Source organism: Chiloscyllium punctatum, chromosome 41 (assembly GCF_047496795.1).
Source record: "Chiloscyllium punctatum isolate Juve2018m chromosome 41, sChiPun1.3, whole genome shotgun sequence".
Classification (NCBI taxonomy): domain Eukaryota; kingdom Metazoa; phylum Chordata; class Chondrichthyes; order Orectolobiformes; family Hemiscylliidae; genus Chiloscyllium; species Chiloscyllium punctatum.
Genome location: NC_092779.1, coordinates 32,847,272 through 32,860,455, shown reverse-complemented (window position 1 = coordinate 32,860,455; position 13,184 = coordinate 32,847,272).

Here is a 13,184-nt window from a genome sequence, read left to right as displayed (position 1 = left end):
CCCCACACTGGGCTCACTCTCTCCTCCCCACACAGGGCTCATTCTCTCCTCTCCTCCCTCCCCCACACTGGGCTCACTCTCTCCTCCCCCACACTGGGCTCACTCTCTCCTCCCCCACACTGGGCTCCCTCTCTCCTCCCCCACACTGGGCTCCCTCTCTCCTCCCCCACACTGGGCTCACTCTCTCCTCCCCACACTGGGCTCATTCTCTCCTCTCCTCCCTCCCCCACACTGGGCTCACTCTCTCCTCCCCCACACTGGGCTCATTCTCTCCTCCCCACACTGGGCTCATTCTCTCCTCCCCACACTGGGCTCCCTCTCTCCTCCCCCACACTGGGCTCACTCTCTCCTCCCCCACACTGGGCTCACTCTCTCCTCCCCCACACTGGGCTCACTCTCTCCTCCCCCACACTGGGTTCCCTCTCTCCTCCCCCACACAGGGCTCACTCTCTCCTCCCCACACAGGGCTCATTCTCTCCTCCCCAACACTGGGCACACTCTCTCCTCCCTCATACTGGACTTCCTCTCCCCCTATCACTGAGCTCCCTCTCTCATCCACAGTGGGCTCCCTCTCTCCCCCACCCACACTGGGCTCCCTCTCTCCACCCCCCACCCCCCCACACTGGACCCCCTCTCTCCCCCACCCACACTGTGCTCCCTCTCTCCCCCACACTGGGTTCCCTCTCTACCCCACACTGGGCACCCTCTCTCCACCCCCCCCCCCCCCCCCACACACACACTGACCTCCCTCTCTCCCCCAAACTGGGCTCCCTTTCTTCCCCACACAGGGCTCCCTCTCTCCCCCACACTGGGTTCCCACTCTCCCCTCCCCCCCAACACTGGGCTCCCTCTCTCCCCCACACTGGGCTCCCTCTCTCCCACCCCCACACTGGTCTCCCTCTCTCCCCTCCCCCCCAACACTGGGCTCCCTCTCTCCCCCACACTGGGCTCCCTCTCTCCCACCCCCACACTGGGCTCCCTCTCTCCCCCACCCAGACTGGGCTCCCTCTCTCCCCCCCAACACTGGGCTCCCTTTCTCCTGCTCACTGGGCTTCCTCTCTCCTCCCCCACACTGTGCTCCCTCTCTCCCCCCCACACTGGGCTCCCTCTCTTCCTCCCCAACAGTCCTGCTGCTGCCAATGACTGGGAGGAGCTGACTCTGTTTCCAAGCCTGCTGCACATGCTTGGTAGGCCGGGCCCTCTCTAGCCTTGCAAAAGATGCCAGGAAAGTCTTTTAAAGAGAAGAAAAGAGCTAAGGTAAACAGAGCTAAAGAAAGAAAACAAATGTACATTGGAATACGAAGAAACAAAGAAAGTAGATGTAAGTGGAAGAGCCCCGGTAAGTAGATATAAGTGGTAGATCGATGCTTCTACTCTGCCACCATCTTGGCCATCAAATTATCGGTCCCCTTCCTAACAAGGTGCCGCCTGTCCATATTGGGCAAGTCCAACCTGCCCCAGAATCAGTTCCAATGCCTCAGGAACCTGATACCATCCCTCCATTTTCTTGAAATATGCTCAATCATACAATTCTCCTTTTCCAGTGCTCACTAACATGCGGACAGGGAGTAATCATGAGGTTACTGCTTTCGATGTCTTTCTTTTTAATCTCCTTCCTGTCTCCCTAAAATAACTTTCAGGAATGGTACTGACATCGACCATGATCTCTGGCTGGTCACCTTCCCCGTCAATAGTGTCCTTGAGCTGATCTGTGGCATCCTTGTCCCTGACCCTGACCTGCTGGTGTGTCATCCAGGAGTCTTGTTTATGGCTGCGGAAACACATATCAGCTCTTCCAGCAAAATAAGCCCCTAACATTACCCCTCTTGCACTCTGCTTCCTCCTCTCCTATACTGCCAGTTCACTCATGGTTCCACAAATTTGAGCTTAGGCTGCTCTCTCCTGAGGAACCATCACTGTTATCAGTATCAGATTTGCAATTGAGCTTGTCTCCGGAGACTCCTTAATTTCCTGGCTGGTCTTTTTGGAATTCATGGTGTTCACCCATTCTTTGTCTGCCTGCACACTCTAAGCTGTGGTGTGACCACCTTCCTCACCGTGTGGTCGTCTGCCTCTCTGATGGAGTCACTGGCAATCACTCACTAACTGGTATGAGTGCCCATCTCAGAAATCCTGTCTCGATGATCAGACTATGGGTAGATGAGCAATAGGGTGCAGTTTTCCAGCCAGGTTGGTGATAGAACAGAAAATTTTTAGGACACCATGTCTAGCATCTTCTCCATGCGGAGCTGGTGAGCAGAGTGGGTCCTGAGGAGGCCTGCTCAGTCGTGAAGAAAGCTGCTGAATCACTCTCCTGTTCCTATTCCAAGAGGGAAACGATCGAGTCAAACCCCACCGCATAAGTGTCATTCCGAAGCTGGGGTCTTCCAGATCTAACAATGCTGTTGCCATCTCTCTCTGCTCATCACAGCGCTTGTGCTGTATTTGGGGATTGGGGATTGGGGCGGTGGAAGGGGTTTAATTCCTCCAGGTCAATGCCTTGTGCAGAAAATCTTTTAACGTGGGAATGCTGCTACATGTCAGCTGACACACAGCCCTTGGCAGAAGGTAGATCTAGTTCTGAAGGCAAGGAGCCCTCAAAGACTGAGAGTCTCCATACTGTGCAACCTTCATCTGCCATCGCTGCTCTTGATGCCACAGGAATACCTTCTGCCTAAAGCACCATTTTGGACTTATTTCGGATTGCACTTTATCTGGTTCCTCCCCCTTCGACCTTACTGTCATGGGTTGCTGTGCTAGGAGTTGAGAACTCCTGACAGCATCATTATTGGGGCTGATGGAACACTGAAATCTCTCCACCCGAGCAACATGACAATTCATCGAAAGGCTTGCTCATGCACTATAGTGACCACCATTCGAGCTGCGGAACCCACAGCCAAGCATGTGTAGGCAATCATATATCCCAACTGATGCATTAAACTCGAATGCATAATGCATCCATGACTTCCTAAATTTCACAAGCTGAGCTACTGTACCATCTTTAAGCTGTAGCCACCAGTTCTTGCAAGTAAAATAGCTTACTGAAGTTGGAACCAATTCTTGGACATTAAGCATGTAAGTAAAAAAAAGGGAGACAAGAAAGCATCTCTTCCCGATCTCACCAAACCCATATTTCTTACAGTTTATCTGGAGCCCTCTGTATTTATACTCTTTGGAGCTGTATTGCAAGAACGAGACCGAACAGATCAAATTAACTAATCTGTTCTCCGGCAGAGCTTATTTCCCTGCATGGGTTGGAAAAAACTTAGTTTAATGCTTGGCTCCATAAAAATCAGTTTGACTGCTCACCACAGATTAGACATTCAAAGATGAAGGCACTCAACTCACCACACAGCAAACTCACTCTCTTTTTGAAGAATTGTAATGATTCTGGTACCATTCAATCCTGGTGGGGAGGACCCAACCCCAGGATTCCTGCCCCCAATCTGATTCCTGCCTCCAAATGTTTGCTAGTGTAGGATAAGGATGTAGGTAAAGAACCTTGCTCTGGAATGGCTCCATTGGAAGAATAGGCAGCTTCTAGCCGACTCCAATTTTCATTGAGTTGTGTCAGCTTCTCCTTGATTTGTTGTTTGTGGATCTCAGAGAAATTGTGGACCATAGTCAAGAACTGTTTGAAAGGTATGTTCCAAAGATTTTCCCATGCTAACTCATGACAATGCATTTGCTCACCCATCTCAATTCTCAATAATCCCTCATACCGCCCATGTCAACTAATAACTCACCTCCATGCCTGTTCACTTTAGAACATATAGTGGCGTGGTGGCTCAGTGGTTAGCACTGCTGCCGCACAGCGCTAGGGACCTGGGTTCGATCCCAGCCTCGGGCAACTGTCTGTGTGGAGTTTGCATGTTCTCCCCGTGTCTGCATGGGTTTCCTCCGCGTGCTCCAGTTTCCTCCCACAGTCCAAAGATGTGCAGGTCAGGTGAATTGGCCATGCTAAATTACCTATAGTATTAGGTGCATTAGTCACGGGTAAATATAGGGTAAGGGAATGGGTCTGGGTGAGTTACTCTTCGGAGGGTCAGTGCGGACTTGGGCCAGAGGGCTGTTTCCACACTGTCGGGAATCTAATCTAAAAACACAATATGTGGTGAGCCAGTAGATCCTATAGTAATGATGGCACGTATGAAAATGCTTAGAAAATATACCCATTCTCAATCCTTTGAAAAATGCAACCTATAGAAGTGTCAATCAAACAGACCACTTAATCATCAATAACAAAAGCTTTAAAAACATAAGTCCTCTCAACCTTGTCCAAATAAGCATTTAGACATTGCTAAAAGACTTACAGAAAATGACTTACTGCAATTATATAAAGATGTCAATCAAACAAAATCAACACTTCCCTCCAGAGTTTGAATAATCTCCCACTTACACAGCCTTTTTATGTCTTTGGGCTTCAGACAAATTTGGATTAAAATAATTGGTTATTTGTAATATTTAGAATAATTTATAAATGCAATTAATACCCCATTCTGGTTGGCATTGATAAATTTTGACCTTGAGATAGTTTACTCAGCTTTCTGCAACCTTTGGTATTACTTAAGAACATGGTCAAGACTGATTTATTTATTTTACAAAAATATTGATTTCTGTAGAAACAGTTTTCAGAGTGTTCAATCTCATATTAGTTCACAACAAGCAGACAGAGAACAGTAATGGGGCACAAAACTAGCAGCATGCTCGAATGACATACTTCATTCACCAGCAACCAAACTAAAAAGGACAGTTGAATTTAAGAAGTGGTCTTTGTAAGGAAAGTTATGACCCATTTTTAACCCCTACTGGCCACCTATTGTAATGAAGGAAGGAAGAACAAAGAACATGCAAGTTTGTGACACAGGGAACCATCAATGCCAGGAAACAATGATGAAGCTGACATTATCTGACACTACAAACAAACATTACAGCATTAAAGTAAATGTGGTGTTTGTATAATTTCATGCTTGTTCTTCAATTCTTTCTCCCACTCCTCTTCCTTTCTCTTCTGAAAGGTGTTACTCATGCTGAGCCCATGGTTTCATGATGTTTTCAGACCTACTCTCATATTTTCCATCCAAGTGATCATCCTTTACGTGTTGTCTGGCTATGTTTTTCACCAACTCAAATACAGGCTATCAGCCATTTGGAAAAAAATACACTGGGTTATGGGAGAGACAATGAGGTTTAAGTAATCTTAGATGCCAGTGTAAAATAGGCAGCAATGAATTGACATTGGAATATCGGACCAGCGGAGTTCATGTTGGAGAATCAGCCCATTGGGTTGTCTTTGCTGACTAATTCAATCATGGTTGATCATCTGCCTGAAAACCACTTACTTGTGTTATTTCCATGTCCCTTGATGCCATTAATGTCTAGAAATCTATTGGGTTCTGTCTTAGATATACTTAACGATTGACACTGTTTTAAATCCTATCCGAATTTCTTATCCATAGATACTGACAGAGACAAGTATTGGACAGAATATATAGATCACTTACTTAGAGTTAATGCTCAAAATGCACTTCGAGCTCATTTAGTTTGTACACCAAGTCAAGATGGCCTTCATACTGTCCTGTATTAACAAGGTTTGTAAATGCCATATAATGGTTACATCCAAAGTATGTACTGCACATCATCCTTCATTATAGGCAACATATGAAACAATCTCATACTGGACTCATGGCCGTTTTGATCATTTTGAATTTGTATAAAGTTAACGTATGAAGAAAAAACTTGCACTTATGCATCATCTCCCACCACCTTAGGATATCCAAAGCACTTTATAAACAATGAGGTACTTTTCAGTTGTAGTTAGTTATGTAGGAAATGCAGTAAACATCTACAAATAGCAAAGCCCCAAAGAGAACAATGTGATAATGATCAGAATATCTGTTCTTTTTGCTTTATTGTTTGAGGAATAAATATAATTTAGTACGCGATGGAAAAGTGCTCTGCTGTTCTTCAAAACTGGGGTCTTTTAACTTCATTTAGGAGAGAAATCATGCATCGATTTAACATTTGATCTGAAGAACAGATCACAGATAGTGCAGCACTCTCTCGTACTGAATTGAAGTGTTATCTTAGATGTGGTGCTCAAATCTCTGGATTGGAACTTGAACCTACAATCTTCCAACATCAAAGGCCACAGTACTGTGATCACTCCACATACACCATTAACATCATGCTACAATCAGACATTTTGACTTAATACTTGTTTGCAGCATTTTTCTGTTAGCAAGAACACAACGTTCTGTGTAATTGCCAGATCCAGGTCCTTAGAAATAATACTTGAGGAGTGCACAGCCTTTGTCGCCCATTCCAAATTGCTCATGAGAAAATGGTGTTGAGTCACTTTCTAAAACAGTTGTGGCTTATATACGGAATATAACCACAGTGTCTTGGGTAAAGTTAAAAATCACACAACACCAGGTCATCAACCACCTGATGAAGGAGCGACGCTCTGAAAGTTAGTGTGCTTCCAATTAAACCTGTTGGATTATAACCTGGTGTTGTGTGATTTTTAACTTTGTACACCCAGTTCAACACCGGCATCTCCAAATCATGTCTTTTGGGTAAGGCATTCCAGAATATTGATCCAGTGACAATGAAGAAATAGTGATCTTTTTCCAACTCAGGACAGCATGAACTTGTAGAATGTTAAAGTCTTGTTGAAGGAGCCTTGTGGAGTGCATCTATTGGACATTACACAATGCAGCCACAGTGTTGGTGTTTGGAGTGTCAGTCAAATAGATTGTCTTGGACAAAATTAAAATTCTCACAATACCAGGTTATAGTCCAACAGATTTATTTGGAAGCATTAGCATTCGAGGCGCTGCCTCTTCGTGGTTGTGGAGCAGGACCAGAAGACACAGAATTTTGTCGCAAAAGGGTTATTACATTGTCACGGAGTTATAATGATATATTAAACAAACTTAGATTAAATCTTGCATCTTTTAGGATGGGATATGCTGGTTTAGGCTCTCTAATACATAAATTTGAAAACTCTTTTTAAGTTACATTCTCAAGGCGGCTTCAGTTTATCTGACAATAAATGTTATTTTTAGTTCAGACAACGTATTAAAGCTGTGAACTTAAAGTCTGTCCTAATGTTGAGTCAGTTTAGTTTTGAAAATGGGACTTCCAGAATCCTACATGGACTTAACGCAGTTTTTGAGCAAAATAAAATGTAAATCTGCAACTACGGATCTATTTATATATACATTTATGCATGTGAATGTGCAGGAGAGACAGAGTGAGTGTGTATATGTGAATGTGTGCATGTGGGTGTGAGTGCTTGGTCAAGTATGTGTGTGAGTGTGATGAGTATATGCCTGTGAGAGAGTGGGTGCTTGGGTGTGAGTGCGAGGGCATGCAAGTGTGTGTACATGAAAGAGAGCTTGTGTATGAGAGAGGGTCTGTGTGAGTGTGTGAGTATGTAGGTGAGTGTGTGTGCAAGTGTATGTTTGTGTGTGTTTGTGAGAGAGTGCACAGTGCAGTGGAGTCACCTGTAGTGTGACATGAACCCAAGGTTCCGGTGACACAGTCACCCTTTTGCCATAAATTCTGTGTTTTCATAAAGAAGACTGCAATGTGAGCAACCATACAGCAGACTAGACTCAAAGACGGACAAATAAAATGCTGCTTCTCCTGGAAGATGTGTTTGGGGCCTTGAGTATTGGGGAGTGAGGAGATAAAATGGCAAGTTTTACACCTTCTGCGATCACATGAAAAGCTACCAAGGGAGTGGTGAGGAAGTGTTAGGAGTTATGGAGAAGTAGACCAAGGTGTTGTGGAGGTCTGTGTGAAATGCTGACAATAGAGGGGAAGAGAAAATGTATTTGCAGGTGGTATGTTGCTGGAGGTGAAGGAATACAAAGTGAAAACAAGGGAAACACTGTTGTTGCTGGGGAAAGGAGGGGACGGGTGAGAGTAGAAGTGCGGCAGATGGATCTGACATGGTTGAGGGGCCCTGTCAACCATGATGGGAGGGAATCTTCTGCTGAGGAAAATGGAGGGCACCTTGGAAGTACCCAGGCAGAAGACAGCATTATTGGAACTGATGTGCCAGAGATGGAGAACCTGGGAGAATGGAATGGAGTCTTTGCAGGAAGTAGTGTGTGAAGACATTTTTTCCTGCTGGTGTGATATCTTATTTTAGACTCTCCAGCCAGGGGAATCATTCTCCCAACATCCACCCTATAAAACTCTTTCAAAATTTTATATGTTTCAATAAAATTGCCACTTGTTTTTCTAAATTCTGAGGGATGTAAATCTGAGCCTACTCAATCTCTGCTCATTTCTTTAGCAGCGCAGGGATGGTCCAATCTCATGAACTGTGAACTGGAATTCACATGGTGCCAAAGTTGCCTGTCCTTCAACCGTTTTAAATAATTATGCTCTTACTGGTTTAAGGTTGAAATACCTAGCCCCATCTGAGGACGAAGCACCACCCTAGAGAGCTGCTGGTCAATCTGATTGGCTGGCAGCTAAGCAGTCCCATCAGCACCAAAGTCAAGTGGTGGCCATTATTGAGACTGCAGGTAATCATGAAGAAGCAGTGGCAGGACCATGGATTGACCGGTAAGTCCAGACTATCGAGGGCCTGAACGTCAGAACCCAGATGGTGAAGAGAGTGGGGCAGCTGGTGAGCAGGACAGTGATCTGGGAGTAAGACGCCGGGGAGAAGGTTAAAGTAGGAGGATGGATGCATAGGGAACATCCCAAGAAACACCCATTCTTGCCTAACATCAATCCAACCAATGAAAGCTAGTGGGCTATCCATGTGTGCTAGGCCTTCCCCTACTCTAGGTAAAATGGTGGCTGCAGTGGCAACAGGCCCTTAACTGGCTGTAACTTTAGGAGCTCAATAGGTCCAAGGATACGGTGTTGGCTGATGCCACCCTTGCCCGCTGTAAAATAGGAGACAGGATGAGACCAGGAATTCAAATACAAGGTAAGATAAAATCCAACCCTTCATTTGAGCTTTTCTAAGGCAAAGCTATCCTTCTTTAGGTAGGGTGACTTAAACTTAAAGAGCACTCGAAGTGTGATCTCACCATGGACCTATACAACAACAGGCATAAGAGTTCTTCTCTCTTCCATTCAAATCTCTTCCTAAAATAAGGCCAATTTACCATTGAATTTCCCAATTTCTTGCACACATCTGCATTTTCTGTGATTCACACAACACCCAGATCAGTCCAAATGCCAACACTTCCCAATCTCTCGGAACAAATGACTGCAGATGCTGGAATCTGTACTGAAAGCAAATGCTGGAGATCACACTGGGTCAGACAGCAGTCTCACCATTTCAGAAATATTCTGTTCTTCCACTTTCCCTTCCAAACTTCACATTTCTCAACATTCCTTGTGCTATGTTCTTGCCCATTTACTTGACCTGGTGACAGTTTGCAATGATGAGTGATGCTAACAGTGCAAGTTCAATTCCAGTACCTGCTGAGGTCACAATAAAGGTCCTGTATTTTCAACCTTCTCCCTCACCAGTAGTGTGGTGACCCTCAAGTTAATCCACCACCAAATGAGACAGCAGACCGATAGTTTTTTTAAGTCTTTGGTGAGTTTCCTTTAACCTAACCTGTCCATGTCCATAGGCAGCCTCCTTGCATGCTCCACAGTTTATTTTCCTACCTAACTTTGCATTATCAGCAAAATTTAATACACTACACTGAGTTCTCTCATCTAAATTATTAATACAGATTGTAAGTAGCTGAAGCCCACATATTGAAGTATGCAATATCCAGCTATTTTGAGCCTGCCAACCTTAAAATCACTTGTTTATTCTGACTCAATATTTTCTGTCTGTTCTTTAACACCTGCGCAGTACAAGACATTAAAATCCTAGTTCTTTTTCTCCCATGTAAAGTCTGAAAACTCACCCTTTCAAACTCTGTTGAATTTGAAAAGAATTTCTCTTCTCCAAGTTGGTCTGGCCAAGTAAAGCCCCTGGGTCAGAACAAGAATTTCCTGTCTTGTATGCATTTTTTCTTCTGGTCTGAAATGGAATGGAGAATGCCAGCCCTGTGCAATGTGTGTGAGGATTCAGTGCTCTGAAGTATAAAGCAGGGCTGTCATCCACAAGAACAGCGTGTTTGGGACGATGTCATGTCAATAGCAGAATGATTGGCACTTCATGACATTGAGGCAGCTTGTGATCCTGCCCTTTCTGATCCGCTGTCTTTTGGATTTTCCAGTTAGTGCATCTCATCTGCAAAAATACCTGAAAGCATAGCAATCTCCAAATGTAAAAATGCTATTTTGGATATGGTTCAGTATAAGTGGCTTACACAGAGTACAATCTTCTGGTGATAGCAGGGTGCTGTTACACCAGAGCCATTTGACTCCAGAGCTTAGAGTCTTGATTCATACATGGACGAATGGATTAATTCCAGAGGTGAGATAAGGGAGACTGCCCTTGATCTCAAAGCAGCATTTGATGGAGTGTGGCTTCAAGGAGCTGAGCAAAATTGAAGTCAACGAGTATGAGAGGAGAGCTGTCCACTTGTCGGAGTTATGCCAAGTAGTATGGATGTCCTCGTTAAAAACTAATCATCTCAACCCTAGGGTATCACTGAAGGAATTCTCCTGACTAGATATTTTCAAATCAACCTCTTCAGAGATATTATTACACACCTCTGAAGCAGGTGGAACTTGTTCCCAGACCTCCTTGTCCAGAGGCAGGGACACTAATGCCTCAGCTTGATGTTCTCCATCCAATTATCTTCAGCTGCATCATTAATAACCTTCATTCTCTTATAATGACATAACTGGGGATGCCCACTGATGATTCCATTGCATATGATATCATATGCATCAATATCCAGGGCTTCACCATTGCTCAAAAACCTGCATGAAACCCAGTCACATAAATACAAATCTTCTCTAAAATTGCAAATACAATGATTGCAAGAGTGGGCCAGGGACTGGGAATTCTGTGACAAGTGGTTTAGCTCCTGACTTCCAAAGCCAACCCAGCATCTACAAGGCACAAACCATGAGTAGGTGGAAGATGCTGCAAGTACTTGGATGATTGCAGCTCCAACAACAGTCTCAATGCTCAATACTATTGGAGTGCATAGTAGCCTATTGGATTGGCATCCCATTCATCATTTTAACCATTCAGTTTCCCTCCCAACAGCACATACTGGCAGCAGTGTATACTATATATGAGACAAACTGTAGTAACTCATCAAATATCCCTTAACAGCACCTAATAAACACTCAACCTCTACCGCTTAGAAGGATCATGGCAGCAGGTAGATGAGAACATTTGCCAGTTCCCCTCCATGTCGCACATCATCCTGACTTGGAATTATATTGTCATTCCTTCATTGTCAGTGGAATACATTGTGGAACTCATTCCCTATATCACCTTGGGTGCATGCCCAGTACATTGACGGCAGCAGTTTGAAAAAAAATCCAGCTCCACACCATCTTCTAATGACAATTAGGGATGAGCAGTGGATACTCACATCTAATGAACAAATTTTAAGAAAGGAGTAAACTGGGAAAGCTTTAAATAGTATTTTTAAATTAAATAGTAGACAAAAGACTTCCTCATTCACCTTTGTAATGAATTGATCGCCAGTTATTAGATTCCCTCAGTATGGAAACAGTGACCCAACCCCATACCTTATATTTACTAATGCTATGGGCAAATTAACATGGCCAATTCACCTGGCCTGCACATCTTTGGATTGTCGGAGGAAACCCACGCAGACACAGGGAGAATGTGCAAATTCCACACAGCCAGTCGCCCAAGGTGGAAATCGAACCCGGGTCCCTGACACTGAGGGTGCGGTGCTAACCACTGTGCCACTCTTATGAATATTTCCATCATTTTTTGTTATTAATGATACACTGGAACTATGTGGAGGAAATGTGTATTAAAGTGAGGAACCCACCTTTCTTCAGCTTATTTAGGATGTCAGCAAATATAGCCTAATTTGCAGCCAAAGAGAAGGCATTTAGGTCTTTGCACTGACTTAGTCATGTAGTTTGTACGTGGCTAGTTTCCTGAATGTAGACCTTCAGGCCTACACAAGGTCACTTTCCTTTGGTGCAGTTCTTGTACCAGAACTTCCATGCAAAGTGCAAATATCAGCTCTGTATTTAACACTTTTACCACTGAATCAAAAGATTTGAGAGGCAAACTCTTCCTTCAGAGACCTACATTTGTCTTTGTAGCTGCCATTCTCTCGTAACATGTTAAAATGAGGCCTGTTCTGTCGTGTCAGGAAGATTAAATAGTGACTTTAAAGTCCAGTGACTTTAAGCAGGAGAGAGTTTTCTCCCCAGTGTATTTGTCACTATTTATCCTCCATTTAACCTCATTATGACCTCTTTCTGTGTGCAAATTGGTTGTAGCATTTTCTACATTACAACAGTGTAGGCACATTGAAATACTTCATTCAACTCACCAATGAGTGTTTGTCTCTCTGGACCTGCTGAGATTCACCAGCACCTTACTGCCTTTTATTTCAGATCTCTAGCATCTACAGTACTTTACTTTTAGATAACAGCAAAGTGTTGTACTTAGATAGACAATGACAAACGTAAGGAGCTCCCTTGAAGGATCAATTGTTGCTGTGATTTAGATTTAAGATTGTCTGGTCGTGATTTCGGAAACCTGCATACTCCAGTTCGGAGCCATTCAGCAAAAGTAGAACCTCTCCTGTTACACGATAATATTCACTGGACTGAAATCATTTCTGAAATCTTGCCATCTGTCTGCGTATGTTTTCAATTCCTGGAAGATAAGTTAAATCTCTCAGGAGTTTTACTGGTATGTACCAGTTGGGAAAGCTGTTACAGTTATCCTTCTTTCAGTGTTCTGGAATATGCTGTTGAAAAAAATGAATGCCTTTCTTATGTTCTTGCTGAAGCTTTGCATTTATCAGCATGGTACTGTTAAAGTAAACCTCTTCTCAGTCTCAAAAATGTGAAGAGAACCACCGCGGGTGAAGGAACAGAGAGAGGCCTTTGGATACGTTTAAACAGTGTTGGCTGCTTGCTACAGCAAGTCTAAGTTAATCCCACTCACACTGTATAGCTCTGTTTCAAACCCTGATGTGGTTTTCCCTTCATACTAATTGCAGGTAGTTCTTCCAGGCTCATTGCCAGCAGGCTTGGAGATGAGGGGTGCCAGGAAATTTGGAGAT